At 37.1% G+C, this 16,086-nt stretch overlaps 1 protein-coding gene across 1 annotated transcript in view; it reads right to left on the bottom strand.

The window, feature by feature from the left end:
• gabra3 (gamma-aminobutyric acid type A receptor subunit alpha3) overlaps nucleotides 1-16,086 on the bottom strand; it is a 556,236-nt gene that overhangs the window by 402,743 nt on the left and 137,407 nt on the right. The window lies entirely within an intron of this gene.

The raw sequence follows: 16,086 nt of genomic DNA, 5'->3' as shown, positions 1-16,086 counted from the left end.
CTTAGGGATTTTTGTCAGCCTAAATAGAGCATGTTGTGTTCTGTCCTGTGCAGAGCTTAACATTTACAACAATATTAGATGATTTGTTTATATTTTGTTCACTCATTATGCATATGTTAACAGCTTTCCACAATTACTATGTGGCATGAAGGCGGCCCCATGAAAATTAAACCAACAAAGTCTCAGAGGTTGATGCCAGGTATGGTGGTAAAGATTTTGGGTCTTCTAGAAGGCCATTCTTGGTGTGAAAGAGAAGCCCTTGTAAGTTAGGACTATTTATTTATTAATCATTACTGTATATTTTTTCCAAGCTATGTTTTTAACTGTATTAGACCTGGTGATAGGTGTTAACCTGTATTTATTGGTTCAGTTAGGATATAAAACAGATCAAGCACGCGCCTATAATGTTATTGTTTGTAGCTGTATAGAACGGGTCACCTCACTGCTGGAACAGCACTGATTGATTAGAGTGCAGCTTGTGAACTGTATCTGCTGTCTGTCTAGCTAGTATAATGGAGTTATTAGATTGTGTCTGATATCTTATAGATACAAATAAGCATCGGCACTTTGCTGAATAATGCTCCTTTATTCAACATGTCTGTAGGTTAGTTCTGAATGGTGACACCTGTTAGGGGAAAGGGGACATAATGTCTTGTTAAGCCAAGGAGTCCATGAACTTGTCATCTGTCCTTGCTTACACTATAAGAAAAAGCTTTTGATACTAGTCCTACTGGTGTAGAAACTTACTACAGTATACAGCAGACAATATAGTACATGGGAAAACAACTTAGAAAAATCAAATTAGACAAAGAAAAAACAATTAAAGATAAACTAATTAGCAAATATGAAACCTTTCTGAATTCGAAATAAATATCAGCTAAAGTACACTATGACTGAGTACCCTTGCAAGTGCAATGATATTTTGTATATAATTTTTTAATTAATGTCTTTACTTTAATATTACATTTGTTGTAAAAAGGACAAGTATCTACATTTATAGAGATTCATATTTGTATATCTGTTGGATAGTTTGACTTTTTGTAAAACCAGTAAGCTTCAATATCATTTTTACAGTCTATCAGCATTAAAGAAATAGATGCTTTTACTTGTCTCGTGCAGCTGCTAGTGTTGCATTATACCTAGCTGTCCACCACTATTATTATAAACAGTGGACGTATACAGGGTGAGTCAAAATCATGTTAACATTTGAATGGCGGAAACAATTTATTTACAAAACGTACTTAATTTGTGCAAGATAAATTACTGGAATGTCTCAACCTGTTTGCCATCATGTTCAACACATGTACCATATGTGGCACATACATCGTCCACAAAAAAAATGTATGTAAGTACATATAAAGCAGTACTATTAGTGTTAACATAATTTTGACTGACCCTGTATTATCACGATTTACCACACATTTCATTTAGTAACATAAACTGCAGTGTTTGCATTAGTATCAGTGTAAGTATTGGTAAGAAATAAAAACATATTCTGAAGTAGAGTGTATTCTTCATGAATATAATTCAACTGTTTTGTGTATAGGCCTTTTTTGTGCATACTGTACATCACAACCCTGAGGCACCTTATACCTCAGCGCTGCATTGCTTCAAGTTTTTCTAGTTGTAGCTAGAAAGGTTGGCATCCTTCAACATCTGCAATAAGATGCTGCAGATGTTCTATCAGACGGTTGTGGTGAGTGCCCTCTTTTACGCGGTGGTGTGCTGGGGAGGCAGCATAAAGATGAAGGACGCCTCACACATGGACAAAGTTGTTAGGAAGGCAGGCTCTATTGTAGGAATGAAGCTGGACAGTTTAACATCTGTGGCAGAGCGATGGGCGCTAAGCAAACTCCTGTCAATCATGGAGAATCCACTGCATCCACTGAACAGTGTCATCTCCAGGCAGAGGAGTAGCTTCAGTGACAGACTGCTGTCACTGTCCTGCTCCACTGACAGAGCGAGGAGATCATTCCTCCCCCACACTATGCGACTCTTCAATTCCACCCGGGGGGGTAGACACTAACATTATTCAAAGTTATTGTCTGTTTTTACATGCATTTTTATTACTATTTAATTTAATATTGTTTTCTGCTGCTGGATTATGTGAATTTCCCCTTGGGATTAATAAAGTATCTCTCTCTCTATATCTATCTATACCTGTAGGTTAAGTGACTCATTTAAGGTTTCACATGGAGTTAGCTGGGTCTGAAGCACAATTATCTTATCCACTAGGCCTAACTGATTACAAGAAAACAAAAAACAAACTGTATATCATAACATAGCATAATATTCTCATTCCTGCTTAATGCTTCTTAGGATTGTGGGATGCTGGAGCTTAAAATGACATTATTACATTATTTTAAACCTGTTGCTCATTAGAACATTGTTAGTATATATTTTGTTGACAGTAGGAGTTATTAACGTCCAAGTTATTATCAATCTATTAATAAATACATTTTTTGTTTACAAATTAAAAATTATATGTGGTGGCATGGTGGCCCAGTCACATCTGTATGGAACTTTTATGTTTTCCCAGAAAATCTGTGGTTGGTATCCCCACATTCTAAGAGGTGCTGGATAGGCTGATTGTCAACTGTTGGCTTACCTAGAATGAGTTACTGTAGATGTGTACATCAGTATGCACTGTCACGCTCATATTTGTTCACATTTTGGGTCTGGTGTGTTAGGATAGATTAACCGTGGTTCCCAGCAACCCCGTACACTGCAAATTTTAAAATTCTGTGATTGCATTTGCCAAAAGTTATCATGTATCTTATAATAGCATTGTGACATGAACAGAGTTATGTAGCAGTTGTTTATAAACGTAAGAACTTAACACGTTATGAATTCTGAACATGTATATACCATGTTCTGGGGGATTATCAATAGATGGACTTGTGGTGACTGCCTCTAATTACAATAAACTTTTCTGCCCACCAGGTTGCTGCTACCTAAAAATGTTTTGAATTTTCAGCACATATCAAGTCATGAGATTTTGATTAAAAACAAGATCAAGGTTCTAGCCTCATTAGATTGTGTAATTGTGTAAGAAACAGCTATTAGCATTATATATATATATATATATATATTTGTGCATTTATTTAATAAAGCAGGGGTCTCCAACTCCGGTCCTACTGTGGCTGCAGGTTTTCATTCTAACCCTTTTCTTGATTAGTGACCAGATTTTGCTGCTAATTAACTCAAAGTGACCAGCTTTTGCTGCTAACTAACTCAACCAACCATTATTCAACCCGCTATATCCTAACTACAGGGTCACGGGGGGCTTAATTGATGCACAACTTGAGACTAAGGCCCCTTAATTATTTCTTTTTTCCTTAATTAGCAACCAAATAATATTAAGACACAAAATGAATTAACACATAAACAACAACCTGTGTCCAATGTTCCCTCTAAGGAACAAGGGCATGTGTGCAAAATATATTTTGTGTGGGCGGTGCTCTGAAACGACTTGTGCAAGGTAATATGTATTTTTATGCTTGCAATTTAAATATGTGATGAAGGCCTGTATTGTGATAAATGAATATAATATGTATGAAACTTTATTCATTTACCATCCAATTATAGAGAAACATAAATACAAACAAAATACATATAGCCAATAAGCTATCAGTATAACTGACATGAGTATTATATTACGACGACAAGTCCTGTAGTATAATAACTAATACAATGTAAGTCAACTAAGTGGCAGTGGCACTACCAATAATCAAACTGTTAATAACATAACGATAATACTATATAAAACCATGTTCTTAAAGTACTGAAACACAATAAAACACAACAGTTTAATATACTGTATGATACGGTTAAAAATCTGGCTTGATAAAATTAACAAGGTGGTTATTACAACTTTTCACATCTAATTTTACATTTCTTCCACACGTTATACGTTTTGTGCAAAGCCACAGTCTTTCCAGCATTTAAATATAATTTTATTCACATAAGATGATCCAAATGAATAACGTCAGGCCTGTTTTGTGTTTTCACTTTAACACTATTCATGAGGCTAAAACCTTGTTCACAATCAGCACTGGATGCTTGAAAAGTACAGCAAATATCGATTAACATTGCAAGTGAGCAAAATTGTTCATCATTTAAAGTTACTCCTGCGATTTCAGGTAGTGAATTTATGGTATCAGATTTCAGTTTCTCTATGATCTGAAATTTGAAGTCATTGTATTGAGTAATAATCAACTCATCATTTATTGTATGTAACAAATCTTTGTACTTACGCACAGTTCTTTTACCTCTTTGACACCAAATCAAATGCACAGTTTTTCAAACCTGTGGGATCAAAAGCTGACCAAAATTGTAGTTCATCCACTGGAAATCTTACCTTTAAGTGATCACAGACTGATCGTATGAACTGTGTGATCTGTCTTGTGTTAATGCCTTCATTTTCACTCAAAATATGCTTGGCTTTATCATTCCAGTAAACATTCTCACCCAGATATTGTGCTTCCAATTTACAGATTTTAGAAAAGAAAAATTGATGTGCTTCAATTGGTGATAAATTACTTTGTTGTAATAACATGGATAAATGAGCTAATTCAGTTAAAGCATCATTTGCTGTATACAGAGAAATCTGATACAGTGGATCTCGTAATGATTTCAAAACATAATTACAAACAGGATCATTGCAATCTTGCACTTGTTCTTCACAGTATGCAGCTAAAACATCAAGTTTTTTAACAAAAGCACTAACAGTAAAGTGACGTGACAATCAACGAACTTCATGAATTGGTCGAAAAGAAATTACAATCATATCATTTACATTTGCCAATTATTCAAGTGCACCTTTTTTAACTGAAGATCGACTAAATAAAGTATAAACAGTATGCAAAAGAATCTCAATATTTTTACACAAACTAACATCCTTCCAAGAATCAGTAAGTGCTAAGTCTTCTTGGTGAGCAACACAGTGCTGTTCAGCAAGATGAGGAACCATTGCCTTGAGTAAAGCGGCCAATCCCTTCCGACGGCCTAACATAACTGATGCCCCATCTGACGTTATCATAACCATGCGGTTTATATTGAGTCAATGATCAGTGTAGTATTGTCTTATTGCTGCCTCAAGGGCTGAAGCACCACATGCTGTTAGCTGAATGATCCCACCAAAAACGGTTTTGTAATCACACAAATTTGTTGGACGATATTTAAAGTAGATGATTAGCATTTTATGTACTGTTATGTCAGTACTTTCATCAACGATGAGCGTGTGGAACAATGCAGCTCGAAGTTCTATAAATATGTTGTTTGCAACCACTTCATTGATTGCTTCAACAAACTCAAAGGTGTAGTTCTTACTTCACCAACTGTCTGGTATAGAAACATATTTTCCCATATGGTCGTAAATCATTTGCAGTGACAGCATCGAAGCGTTCATCTGGATGGCAAGAAGGATATTATCCATTAAGATACGAACTTGCTCCTCGTTTGATCACTGGAGCTTGTTATGCTCAATTCATTCTTTGCGCTCAGTACTTATTTCAACCAGAAGACGTTTCAGGTCGATTCCATGAGACCGATTGTACAAAATTTTAACATTTTCTAAGTGAATACACGACGATAAATGTCGTTTACAGTAGTCAAGCTTCCACGTATCCCAACGTTTTCCGGTGACATATTTGTTGTCTTTGTTAGCTTTGTTAACTAACAGCACAGAACTTACACTTAAGTCCATTCTCATCTGAGTATTTGTATATGCAACCTAATTCAACCGCAAAATTCCTTGAATCTGGAGTATGTGTGGTTACTTTTACTTTTAACCAGTCAGGATTAAATGAATCTCACACTTTCTTATTTTGCATTTCTTTACCACTTGTTGTACATGTTTTTCTCTTCAACATTTTAAAATATCGACATAAAGACTGTTAATTTAATGAAACCAACACGAAAACTGTTCATTTAATGCTCTACTGTATGTCTAGAGAAAGCAAACTGGGTGAATTACAGTAGACAGTGCAGCGACTGGTCACTCAACTACAAACAAACAACAAAATGTGCTAGATAATGTGGCTTGCTGGTTATTTACCCACGCTAGTGTGTAAATGACAGTCTGCCGCCTTTATCTCACTTCATAGGGTGACGTCACTGATCATCACAGACGATCTGTGCGTGGGATTACAAAATGACTGCGTGGCAGGATTACAAATTCTGGGCGGCGGCGCAGCTTAGAGGGAACACTGCCTGTGTCCATCACACAAGAACTGAAAATAAAGAAAGCTAAAGGCCTCAGTAATGTTGATCTGTTCAGGTCCAGAAAACATTTTGACAGTGCTCTTAAAAAAGAAAATTAACAGTTTTGGAAATGTCTGCCATGGCAAAATAAGCACCATGAATAAATAACGGGTTTAATTAGCAACAAGAATTGGCTTCAAATTAAGAAACTGAATGAAGTGAAGTTGGTTGGAGTTTGAGGCCCCAACTTAGTTGGTCATCTGTTTGCTCACTTCACATCAAATTTATGTTTAGGTGCAGTTTAAGAAAAAAAGAATCTCAAGAAAAGTCAATTAAAATAAAGGGAACTAGTTAATTAGCAGCAAAAACTAGTCACTAATTAAGAAAAGAGTTAGAATGAAATCTTGCAGCCACAGTAGCTCTCCAGGGGCCTTATGTATAACGGCGTGTGTAGAATTCGCACTATAACATGACGTAAGCACAAAAGCCGAAATGTGCTTACACACAGTAAAATCCAGATGCAGGAATCAGTGCGTACTCTAACTTCCGCGTTCTTCCGCTACATCAGCGTGAAAACTAACGAACATGCACGCGCCTTCTGTCCCGCCCCAACTCCTCCCAGAATTACACCTCTTTGAATATGCAAATCAATATAAATAGCCCTTAAGCTCAGCCTTCTGTGAAAAGACAATGGGAAAAGCACAGGGGAAAATATAAGAATTTCAGTGAATACCAAGTGGAGGCAAAGGAAAAACATACTATTTGTTTATTTAAACCGTGGTATAATCAACAAAAGGAAGCCGATTGAGTGACAGAGTGTGTTGGAGAAACTTGAAAGCTCACGTTCACAAAGTCGCACAGTGCCGGAAATAAAAAAGAACTTGTCAGATATCAAAGTCGCCGTGAAAATTCGTAGCCCACTTTCTGAGTGTCATAGGAAAGCTTATTAGGGTACAGAAAAAAAGGCACACAGTGGGACAAAGCACGATATGTCAACTTCAATCTCGAAATTTCCACTTTAATCATGTAGTTTATTTTGTCATTAAAGTAGAACATCATAAACTTCATCTTAAAATCGTTTAATTAACCAGTTTCTCAAATCACATCGTAATTAAAGTAGCACGTTAAATGCTTTGTTTTGTATGTGATCTTCTATGTGCTCTATGTGTGTGAATCACTACTTGCTTCTTAAACCGGCTCTCTTCCTCCGACTGGACACAGAATCCATTACATTGGTGATATTACAGCTCTGAATAACTAAAATACTTAAATGTATACGTGATATCATTTTCATGATGATAGGAGTTAAAGCACGTTATTAAACATGGGTTTCATGGCACAGTGATTGTGTGCGACCTTCGCTGAAATAATTTATTGCAGCAGTTCTCAGAGGCGGCTCTAGGCTTCTGGCGGCCCTGGGCAGAGAAAGAATTGGTGGCCCCTTCGCCCGCCAATGTCAATATGGTATCTTATGCATGGTGGATGGCCACATCCGTTGCGGACACTGCATAGCCGCCTTGTGCTCATGACACAAGCGTTTAACTTTTGTCGAAATTTACCACTGCGTTTTTAGCTGTGTCGTTGTTTTCTCTTCCTGCATTATATTCAATATATATCGGCATTGGCGCCCCTGCAGTCCTTGCTTTTCTTTCTCCAAGTAAGCTCTGTAATAGACGTTAAGCCATCTGTATGCTTAGAGCGCCGATTCTTCAAAATGTTTAAGGAACATTGAAATATCTTCGTAGTATGTGTTTAATTATTCAATCCTTCACGCCAGTCCCTGTGAAGAATATAGATTATTTAAATTAAGTTAAAGTTTTATCTGTATAATATAACTAGCAGAATACCCGCGCTTCGCAGCGGAGAAGTAGTGTGTTAAAGAAGTTATGAAAAAGAAAAGGAAACATTTTAATAATAACGTAACATGATTGACAATGTAATTGTTTTGTCATTGTCATGAATGTTGTTGGCATATATATATATATATGTATATTGTGGCACCGCCCAGGAGGACCAGAGGAGGGCTTGTACCTCCTCCAGACCGCAAAGGGGTGTCCATCCTGGTTACGCTGGTGGCCTTGGGTAGAGGTCATGGAAGCTCAGCCCTGTAGGGGCCCGTGGTCACCGCCAGGCGGCGCCCCGCTGCCTGAACAGCCCTGGAGCACAGCACTTCCACCACACCAGGAAGTGCTGGGGGGAAAACGACAGGGGACACCCGGACGGCTTCCGGGTGCGCAGCCGGCACTTCCGCCACACAAGGGCGTGTCTGCGGAGGAGTGCCAGGAAGCAGCTGTAGCCCATCCGGGTTCCCATAAAAGGGGCCAGGAGAGAAAGACCAAAGGACTGTGTGGCCTGGACTTTGGGGTGTCGGTGCAGGAGGCACTGGGGTTGGTAGTGCACAAAAACTGTAAATATTGTATATAATAAAGGCTGTGTGGTGAAACTATGTTGTCTGTCTGCCTGTGTCCGGGCCAGCGTTCACAATATATACGTATATATATATACATACATGTGTATATATATACACACACACATATACTATGGGGTGCCAAACAGGCAAATACATTGATTTTGTGAATATATAAAGTCGGCATCAGAATATATAAAGTCAAAACTTAAATATATAAGGTCACTGTCGGAATATATAAAGTCAAAACTTGAATATATAAAGTCTGCGTCGGTATACATAAAGTCAAAACTTTTTTCTGAATATATAAAGTCAAAACTTGAATATATAAAGTCAGCGCTGGAATATATAAAGTCAAAACTTGAATTTATAAAGTCATTCCTGATTATATAAAGTCAACATCGGAGTATATAAACTCACTCCTGAATATATAAAGTGAAAGTCAAAATCTATTGATTGAAACGACTCTGAACTGAACTAAGTTAACAAAAACGTATTCAGAAAAATAAATAAAAAAAACACAGTTCAGTGTGATTAAATGCGTGATTTTTTAACGCGTTATGGAGCACATGCATCGAAGCTTCTCAGCTGTGCTTGTGCTAAGAAAAGGAAACATTTTAAAAATAACGTAACACAATTGTCAATGTAACCTTTTGTAAGTAGTGCCTGGAGGATTCAGTGTGGAGAAACTGTAGAGACAGCGTGTGTATTAACTTGTGGATTTTTCTGTGAGTATTTGGTGGCAGCGTCACAAAGTCGCTTCCATAACACTGTGTTAGCTGCGGAGCTCAGCTCAGAGCGCAATGAGGTGAATGGGAGGGGAGATGATGACGTGACTCCCCACCCCGCCTTAACTGTCAATCCCCCACAAACACAGTCTCTCGGAATTTGCATAAGCACAGCCCCTCACCTGCAATTTTAACTTAGTTACAAAGTGATCAAAACTCGCTTTATATCCTGCGTCCTCTCATTAAACTTGTATCCCGCATTACCCATGGGCATGACAAACGCCAGCGGCAGCCTGTCTATGAACTTAATTTAAACTTTAGGTTTACACCGTGCTTTGTTTCCGAAGCAGCAAAACTGAATATGGTTGTATATGTCACTCGCTTGCTTCTTATTGTTTCGCTACCTTCACAATTATTTAATGCATGTTTTCTTCAGCGCTTTTTGAAGGTCTTCCTGGTTTTCTACGTACAGCGTTGACAGTCAGCTCATGTGATTACGTGGGAGGCGTGATGATGTCACACGAAACTCCGCCCCCCCACAGCTTTCGAGCTCAACTCCATTACAGTATATGGAGAAAAATAGCTTCCAGTTATGACCATTACGCGTAGAATTTTGAAACGAAACCTGCCCAACTTTTGTTAAGGAAGCTGTAAGGAATGAGCCTGCCAAATTTCAGCCTTCTACCTACACGGGAAATTGGAGAATTAGTGATGAGTTAGTGAGTCAGTCAGTGAGTGAGTGAGTGAGTGAGCCAGTGAGGGCTTTGCCTTTTATTAGTATAGCTAAACATATTTTTCTGCATTTCATCTTAAAAATGATATCGTCATCATATGTAAATACGCGCTTTATAAAGTGGCTCAGGTTGTGTAATATTATAACTGTAGTGCAAGTTTACAGTTAGGTGATTGTACTTATAAGTGCAGATAGTTCTACAAGGAGCAATTTATTCAGTACGTTTAAAGTTCTTGGGTTGAAAGTGTTTCTGAACTGCGATGTCCGTACAGGAAAGGCTTTGAAACTTTTGCCATGGCTGAGACAGCATGTGCTTGATACTGTATACCGATAATTCTCTTTCCGATCAGCTGCTGCTGTGATTCACACTCAGGTGCAGTGAGAGTAATATGGAAAAAGATGATCCGCTGTGGCAACTCCTAACGGGAGCAGCTGAAAGAAGAAGAAGAAGGTGCAGTGAGAGTAACAACGCTAAAGCAGCTATGGTATTTGGAATACTATGGCTATTCCCTGAACCATTATATTGTTACGGGTTAATTACAATCAGATGCATTACACTAATAAACAATATGCGGTTAGTTTCAGTGTATTTATAAATTCGCGTCAGGAAAATAAAAGAGTAACCATACAAGAACAGTAGCACTGCTTTGACGTTGGGTGCCGCTAGTCTGCAAAACCAAGCGGAGAACTTGCGTATGACTGGGTATGAGGTACCGTGTAAAAGTGTGTGGCTTTACACCAAGTGTAGGTTTTATACATTGCGATCTGAACGTGGAAAGTTCTAACGCAACATTTCTGTGCTTGCGCACCGTTTATACATGAGGCCCCGGGACTGGAGTTGGTGACCCCTGTAATAAAGAGTACATTTTCCCAACTCCACATTGCCTTGTGCTATTGTAGAGCACCATTAAGTGTGTTGTATATTCAAACGTAAACTGCCAAGTTGGTTTAATATAATATGCAGTATGTTTATTTATACAGTGGGAATTGTCTTTATATTTAATGTGTTATGCTATTAGCTATTACAAACACTTAGTGTGTATGAATAAATATACTTACTACTCAATGTAAATAAAATGTTTAGGTCAACAGTATTCAGATGAGTTACACTGTGCTGACAGACCTCTTCATAAGATTGCATCTTTAAAATCTCCTTTAATACTCCTTTCTCATCAGGTCCTCTTTCATGACTCAACATCAGGGACTGCATTCAGATTACACGTAGAAGTCTTACCTTTTCTCATATTGATTTTCATGGGTCATAGCTGTAATCACTTTCTCTAATCTGCTGTATATGTTCTAGTGTTACAGTGCTAGGAACCCGTTTGATTGTTAGCTCAGCCACTCTCTGCTTATTTTCTTTATTTTCCGCAGGATATTTTGAGGGTACTCTAGTTTCCTTGTACATTTAAAAGATAATACACATAATGCCTAGCATGTATTTACCGTCTGTGAATAACTGGCCCCCTATTTATACCCCTGCCTTGTGGTAGATGCTGCTTGAAAAAGGCTACTGCTCCCCTGTTAAGAATTAAGTAGGTTCTGGAAAATGTATGGATGAAGATCTGCTTGTTTCCTGTTTTGGATACTTTTTCTATTAAATATCTTATTATGCTTCTAAATGATATTTCATCCACAAAGCATTGCTCCAGGCAAATGAGGGTTTAAGTGCACTCAGTGCTTTGAAATGAGAATGGTGTTAAATAAAGTGTGACCATTCAAAATCACTTTATCCTGCACCACTTACAATATGTTGTTGATGTGTATTAAAATAGAGAAATTATACATTATTTTTTAATGTGAAATAGTTTTTGTTGTTACTGTTTTGTTTTTCTGAAGCAACTGTTGTCACATCAAAGCCAAAACCTGTTCTTTTTTGTTCCTTATATGAGATGTTATTCATTATAAACCTTTCACATGGAATCGAGCTAAAGATTCACTGTCACACATAAGAATGCATATTTGCATAGACCACTAAATATCACTTAGAGGAGAAAGTTGCCATTTTTGAGATCTGTGTTCATTTTAACATTTGTCAAGGCCAGAAAAATAAACAGAAATTTCCAGTAGATACAGCAATGTCTAAAAGAGATAAGCTGCAATGCACCATTAAAGTAACACTGGAGTATATTGCAGTGGGAGACTTAAGAGAGCCCCCAGTGGATAAGTAAAGGGTTAAGCCATAAAGTTCTGGTGTTCCATTTAGGTTGGTTTCTACCTTGTACTAAGGTTAAGCATAAGCTCTCTAGGACCCTGAACTGGACAAGCAGATTACAAAATTGGTGGATCAGAAGCAAAGGGGAGCCAGCACTTGATTCTGAGATTTCTTATTAGGTCTTTTACAGAAGGTCATAATTTACTGTCAAGTTTCTTCGAGTAGTCAGCGAAACAGCTAAGAATGTAATAATCTCTGTTCAGTACTTAAAAATACATTTTAGTGGGAAAAATGCAGCGTGATTCATCAGTTAAGTTAATCTGCAAGTGATCAGCATAAAACTTTTACAACTGGGGGATTGATCTTTGCTGTTTAGTTCCTCCTTGATTAAAGTAGCTGTGACATGTTCCCTTAATTAAATTAAACTAATAGAATTTATCCTGTGTGTGTCAATTTTCTTTTTAATACAACATAAATTTAAACTTACACCAATTTTTTTAATTAAGTATATCAAAATAATTTCCCTTAAGAGAAGTTAGAAACAGGTCTGTATTAACAGTTACAAATAGGGAAAAACAGATTTTGTTGTAAAACAATTCAGAGTAATGAAATACAAAAAGAGGCACAATGAATGCCATATGTATATGTATTTATTTACCTGATGCCTTTATACAAAGCAACTTACAAATGTAAAGCAGACAGTACAGCTGTTTCTATAACTGTTAAACTGGTACGTTGGCAGATTGAGGTACTTGTAGAGGGTTAGACAGAGTATGTGATGGACATTGAAACAGTGGCATCATGGTTTATAGTTCAGCGCATTAACCAATTAGCAATATTGCCTTGTGGTAGACGCTAGTGTCAATGTGTGTGTCTGATTATTGACTACTTGGTGAAGGTCACTGTACTTTCTTTTTAGGAGAAATATTACCTTACCAGTTCAGGGTAATTGACAAAAGATACAGTGATCAAAAAAAGCAACATTATTTTTATTAGCGTTTTCGTAAAATTAACAAAAATTTCTAAACATTCATCTATAACTGCAGATGATGAAACAATAAGAAAAATGTGGCTGACTCAGCTGCCTGGTTATTTGAAGAATTTGAGTTTTACTTAAGGACTAGCTGTGTTACGTGGCTTTGCTCAGGAAATTTCAGAGTCTAAGGGACATCAGTTATTATGCCATTAGTTAATCGTGTATCTGAAGTATTATGTATCCAAGAACCTTTCTGTATATTTTATTCTATACAAAATAGTATTAGTTCCTTTGATTTGCTTACTGTTGAGTGTGCTACATACAGTCCTTCATGGTGTTGGTGTGGATGAAATTGCAGCAGAACTCAGTATCAAAGCGGTATTCTGTAATGTTACAAAGGTGGATTAAAGTTGATTCATTCAAAGCTAAAAAGTACTAAAATTATTGCTCTATTAGTATCAAAGCCTAAAATTAGTACAGCCTCAGTATACAGTGAGTTTGAATAAAAGTCTACCAACAAAAAAAAAAAATACAACTTACTGATTACCTTCACTCACTCACAAGCACCATTCTTTCACACCATTTTTTATTATCACATTCTGAAAATCAATATCCATCCATCCATTTTCTAACCCGCTGAATCCGAATACAGGGTCACGGGGGTCTGCCGGAGCCAATCCCAGCCAACACAGGGCACAAGGCAGGAACCAATCCTGGGCAGGGTGCCAACCCAACGCAGGACACACACAAACACACACTAGGGCCAATTTAGAATCGCCAATCCACCTAACCTGCATGTCTTTGGATTGTGGGAGGAAACCGGAGCCATCAGCTTTAAAAAAGATGTTCTTTGGTTCCATCAATTAATTTACTTTTTTCTTTTGTTATTTCCTTTTTGTTTTTTATCTTCAAAAAGTACTTAATGTTCATCGTTTATGAGTATTGGAAACTTAATGACAATATGCAGGTGCACAACAGTATTGGCTTGTTCAAAAATCTGCACTCATAAAAAATATTTATTGAAATCAGTTTATCTCAGATTTATTGTCAAAAGTAACACAACTCGGGTCTGCTGAAGTGGTCGACAATGCTGTATAATATTTATCTCCATTTCTAACTGCACTCATTTCACCAAAGCGACCCCATCCACTACCCCCGCTCTTCTAATTGCCCTTGAGTTAAAATGGAGAAACCAATCCCTGCTCTTCAAATGCTGCCTGTTGGTCATCAAGTAACTTTAAAAGGTTACAACACCATAAATGCAGAGAAGCACTGCACTAAGTTAAACACTGTAATCCAGCAAGGCAATGAAATTGTTATCCCAAAGTGGTGGAGGAAAAAAATGCTATGACATGCCACTTTTATCGATGCTCTGATTTTAACTTTGTTAGCACTAATGACACTGTCTGGATGAGCACACTGGCTGATACGAATTGTAGTCCCCATTTCAGCATCTGTAAACGGTTTCAGATAAGATGAAGGTGGGTGGGTGATATTAAATACCTTTCTTAATGGATCAGTTTCTCGAAAACTGAGTATGCTCACAGCCACAGCACCTGGCCAGCACTTGCTAAATGCATCATCTTTGAGCTTTGGTGAACTTTGTCTTTTACTTTGCTTCTGCAGGTGGCCTGCAGCTGTATTAACTAGCATGCCCCATGTCTCTGTGAGATTGCTGTCAGAACTGTGGCAAAACAAGGTATGCTGTGCATTAGAATGTTCCACTTGCTAGAACATTGACGAGAAATATCAAAAAAACAAAAAATCGTTTCTGCTAATTTTCTTTTTCCTACCGAACCCCTAAATTTAAATCAAATCATTCTAAACATAAAGTATGTATTGTTAAGAAAACTTTACTATATACTATCTGCTACTATACACAACTGTTCAGCTTTTAATTTTTTCGGGTTTTAATGTACTTTGATTAGTCATTGAATGTTCAGTATAAATTACCAAATGGCACAGTTCCTAAGTTTTTCTCTTGATAATTCAGTGGCAGATTGCAGATTGCTTACTTAAGAGTATAAGAAGGATTATAAATGAGAAGTGACCATTAAGTCTGTTTCAGTTAGCTAACTGACCTGTGAGTCTCATCCTTTTATTTTTCAAAGACAGCATGTTATCAGTCAGCCCAACCTTCTGTAGCTGATGCAGTCTAAGACTGTAAATTAGTAATGTAATTAATAATGGTAATAAATGTGATTCTAGGAAAAGATGGCAAGTGAGTATAATATATCTTTAAGAAGCTACCATAAGAAAAATGTATACTTAGGACAATCTGACAAAGCTTAAATATATCTGTGCATTTTCAGAGCCCATTTTCTGCATTATTTCAGTTCCAGTTTTTAAATTTAGTGTACTATACTGTCACTATACCTTATAGTACAATGAAAATTATTTGTTGCCATTCCCACTGGTACAGAAACATATAGCAACAGTGGAGCATATGGTATGCTATATAAGATATACACCAATAAAAAAAACTGTAAATAGCAAATGTTTATCATTACTAAATATATAAAAATCAGAGCATTATGATGGTTTAGTGGTTAGATGTATCACATGTCCATTTTCATGAGTCTGAATCCCAGCCAGGTCACTGTCTCTGACATTTGCATATTCTCCTTCTCTATGATTGGGTATTTCTTTGGTTAATCTGGTGCTCCTCCCCCATCCTAAAGACATGGGTATTTAGGCTAATTTCCAATTCTGAATTATTTCTGTGTGTATGTGTGTGAACTGGTTCAGAATAGGATCCTGTCTTGTATTCCTGAGATAGGCTATGGCTTCAAATTGTTGTGTTGTGTTAAAGTTCTAAATAAATATCTTATACAAAATACGTAATATGTACTGGATGGAACAATTAATGACAATATGATTCTA

Source organism: Polypterus senegalus, chromosome 10, assembly GCF_016835505.1.
Source record: "Polypterus senegalus isolate Bchr_013 chromosome 10, ASM1683550v1, whole genome shotgun sequence".
Lineage (NCBI taxonomy): Eukaryota > Metazoa > Chordata > Cladistia > Polypteriformes > Polypteridae > Polypterus > Polypterus senegalus.
The sequence above is the reverse complement of the archived record's forward strand: the minus strand, read 5'-3'. Positions and strand labels throughout refer to the sequence as shown.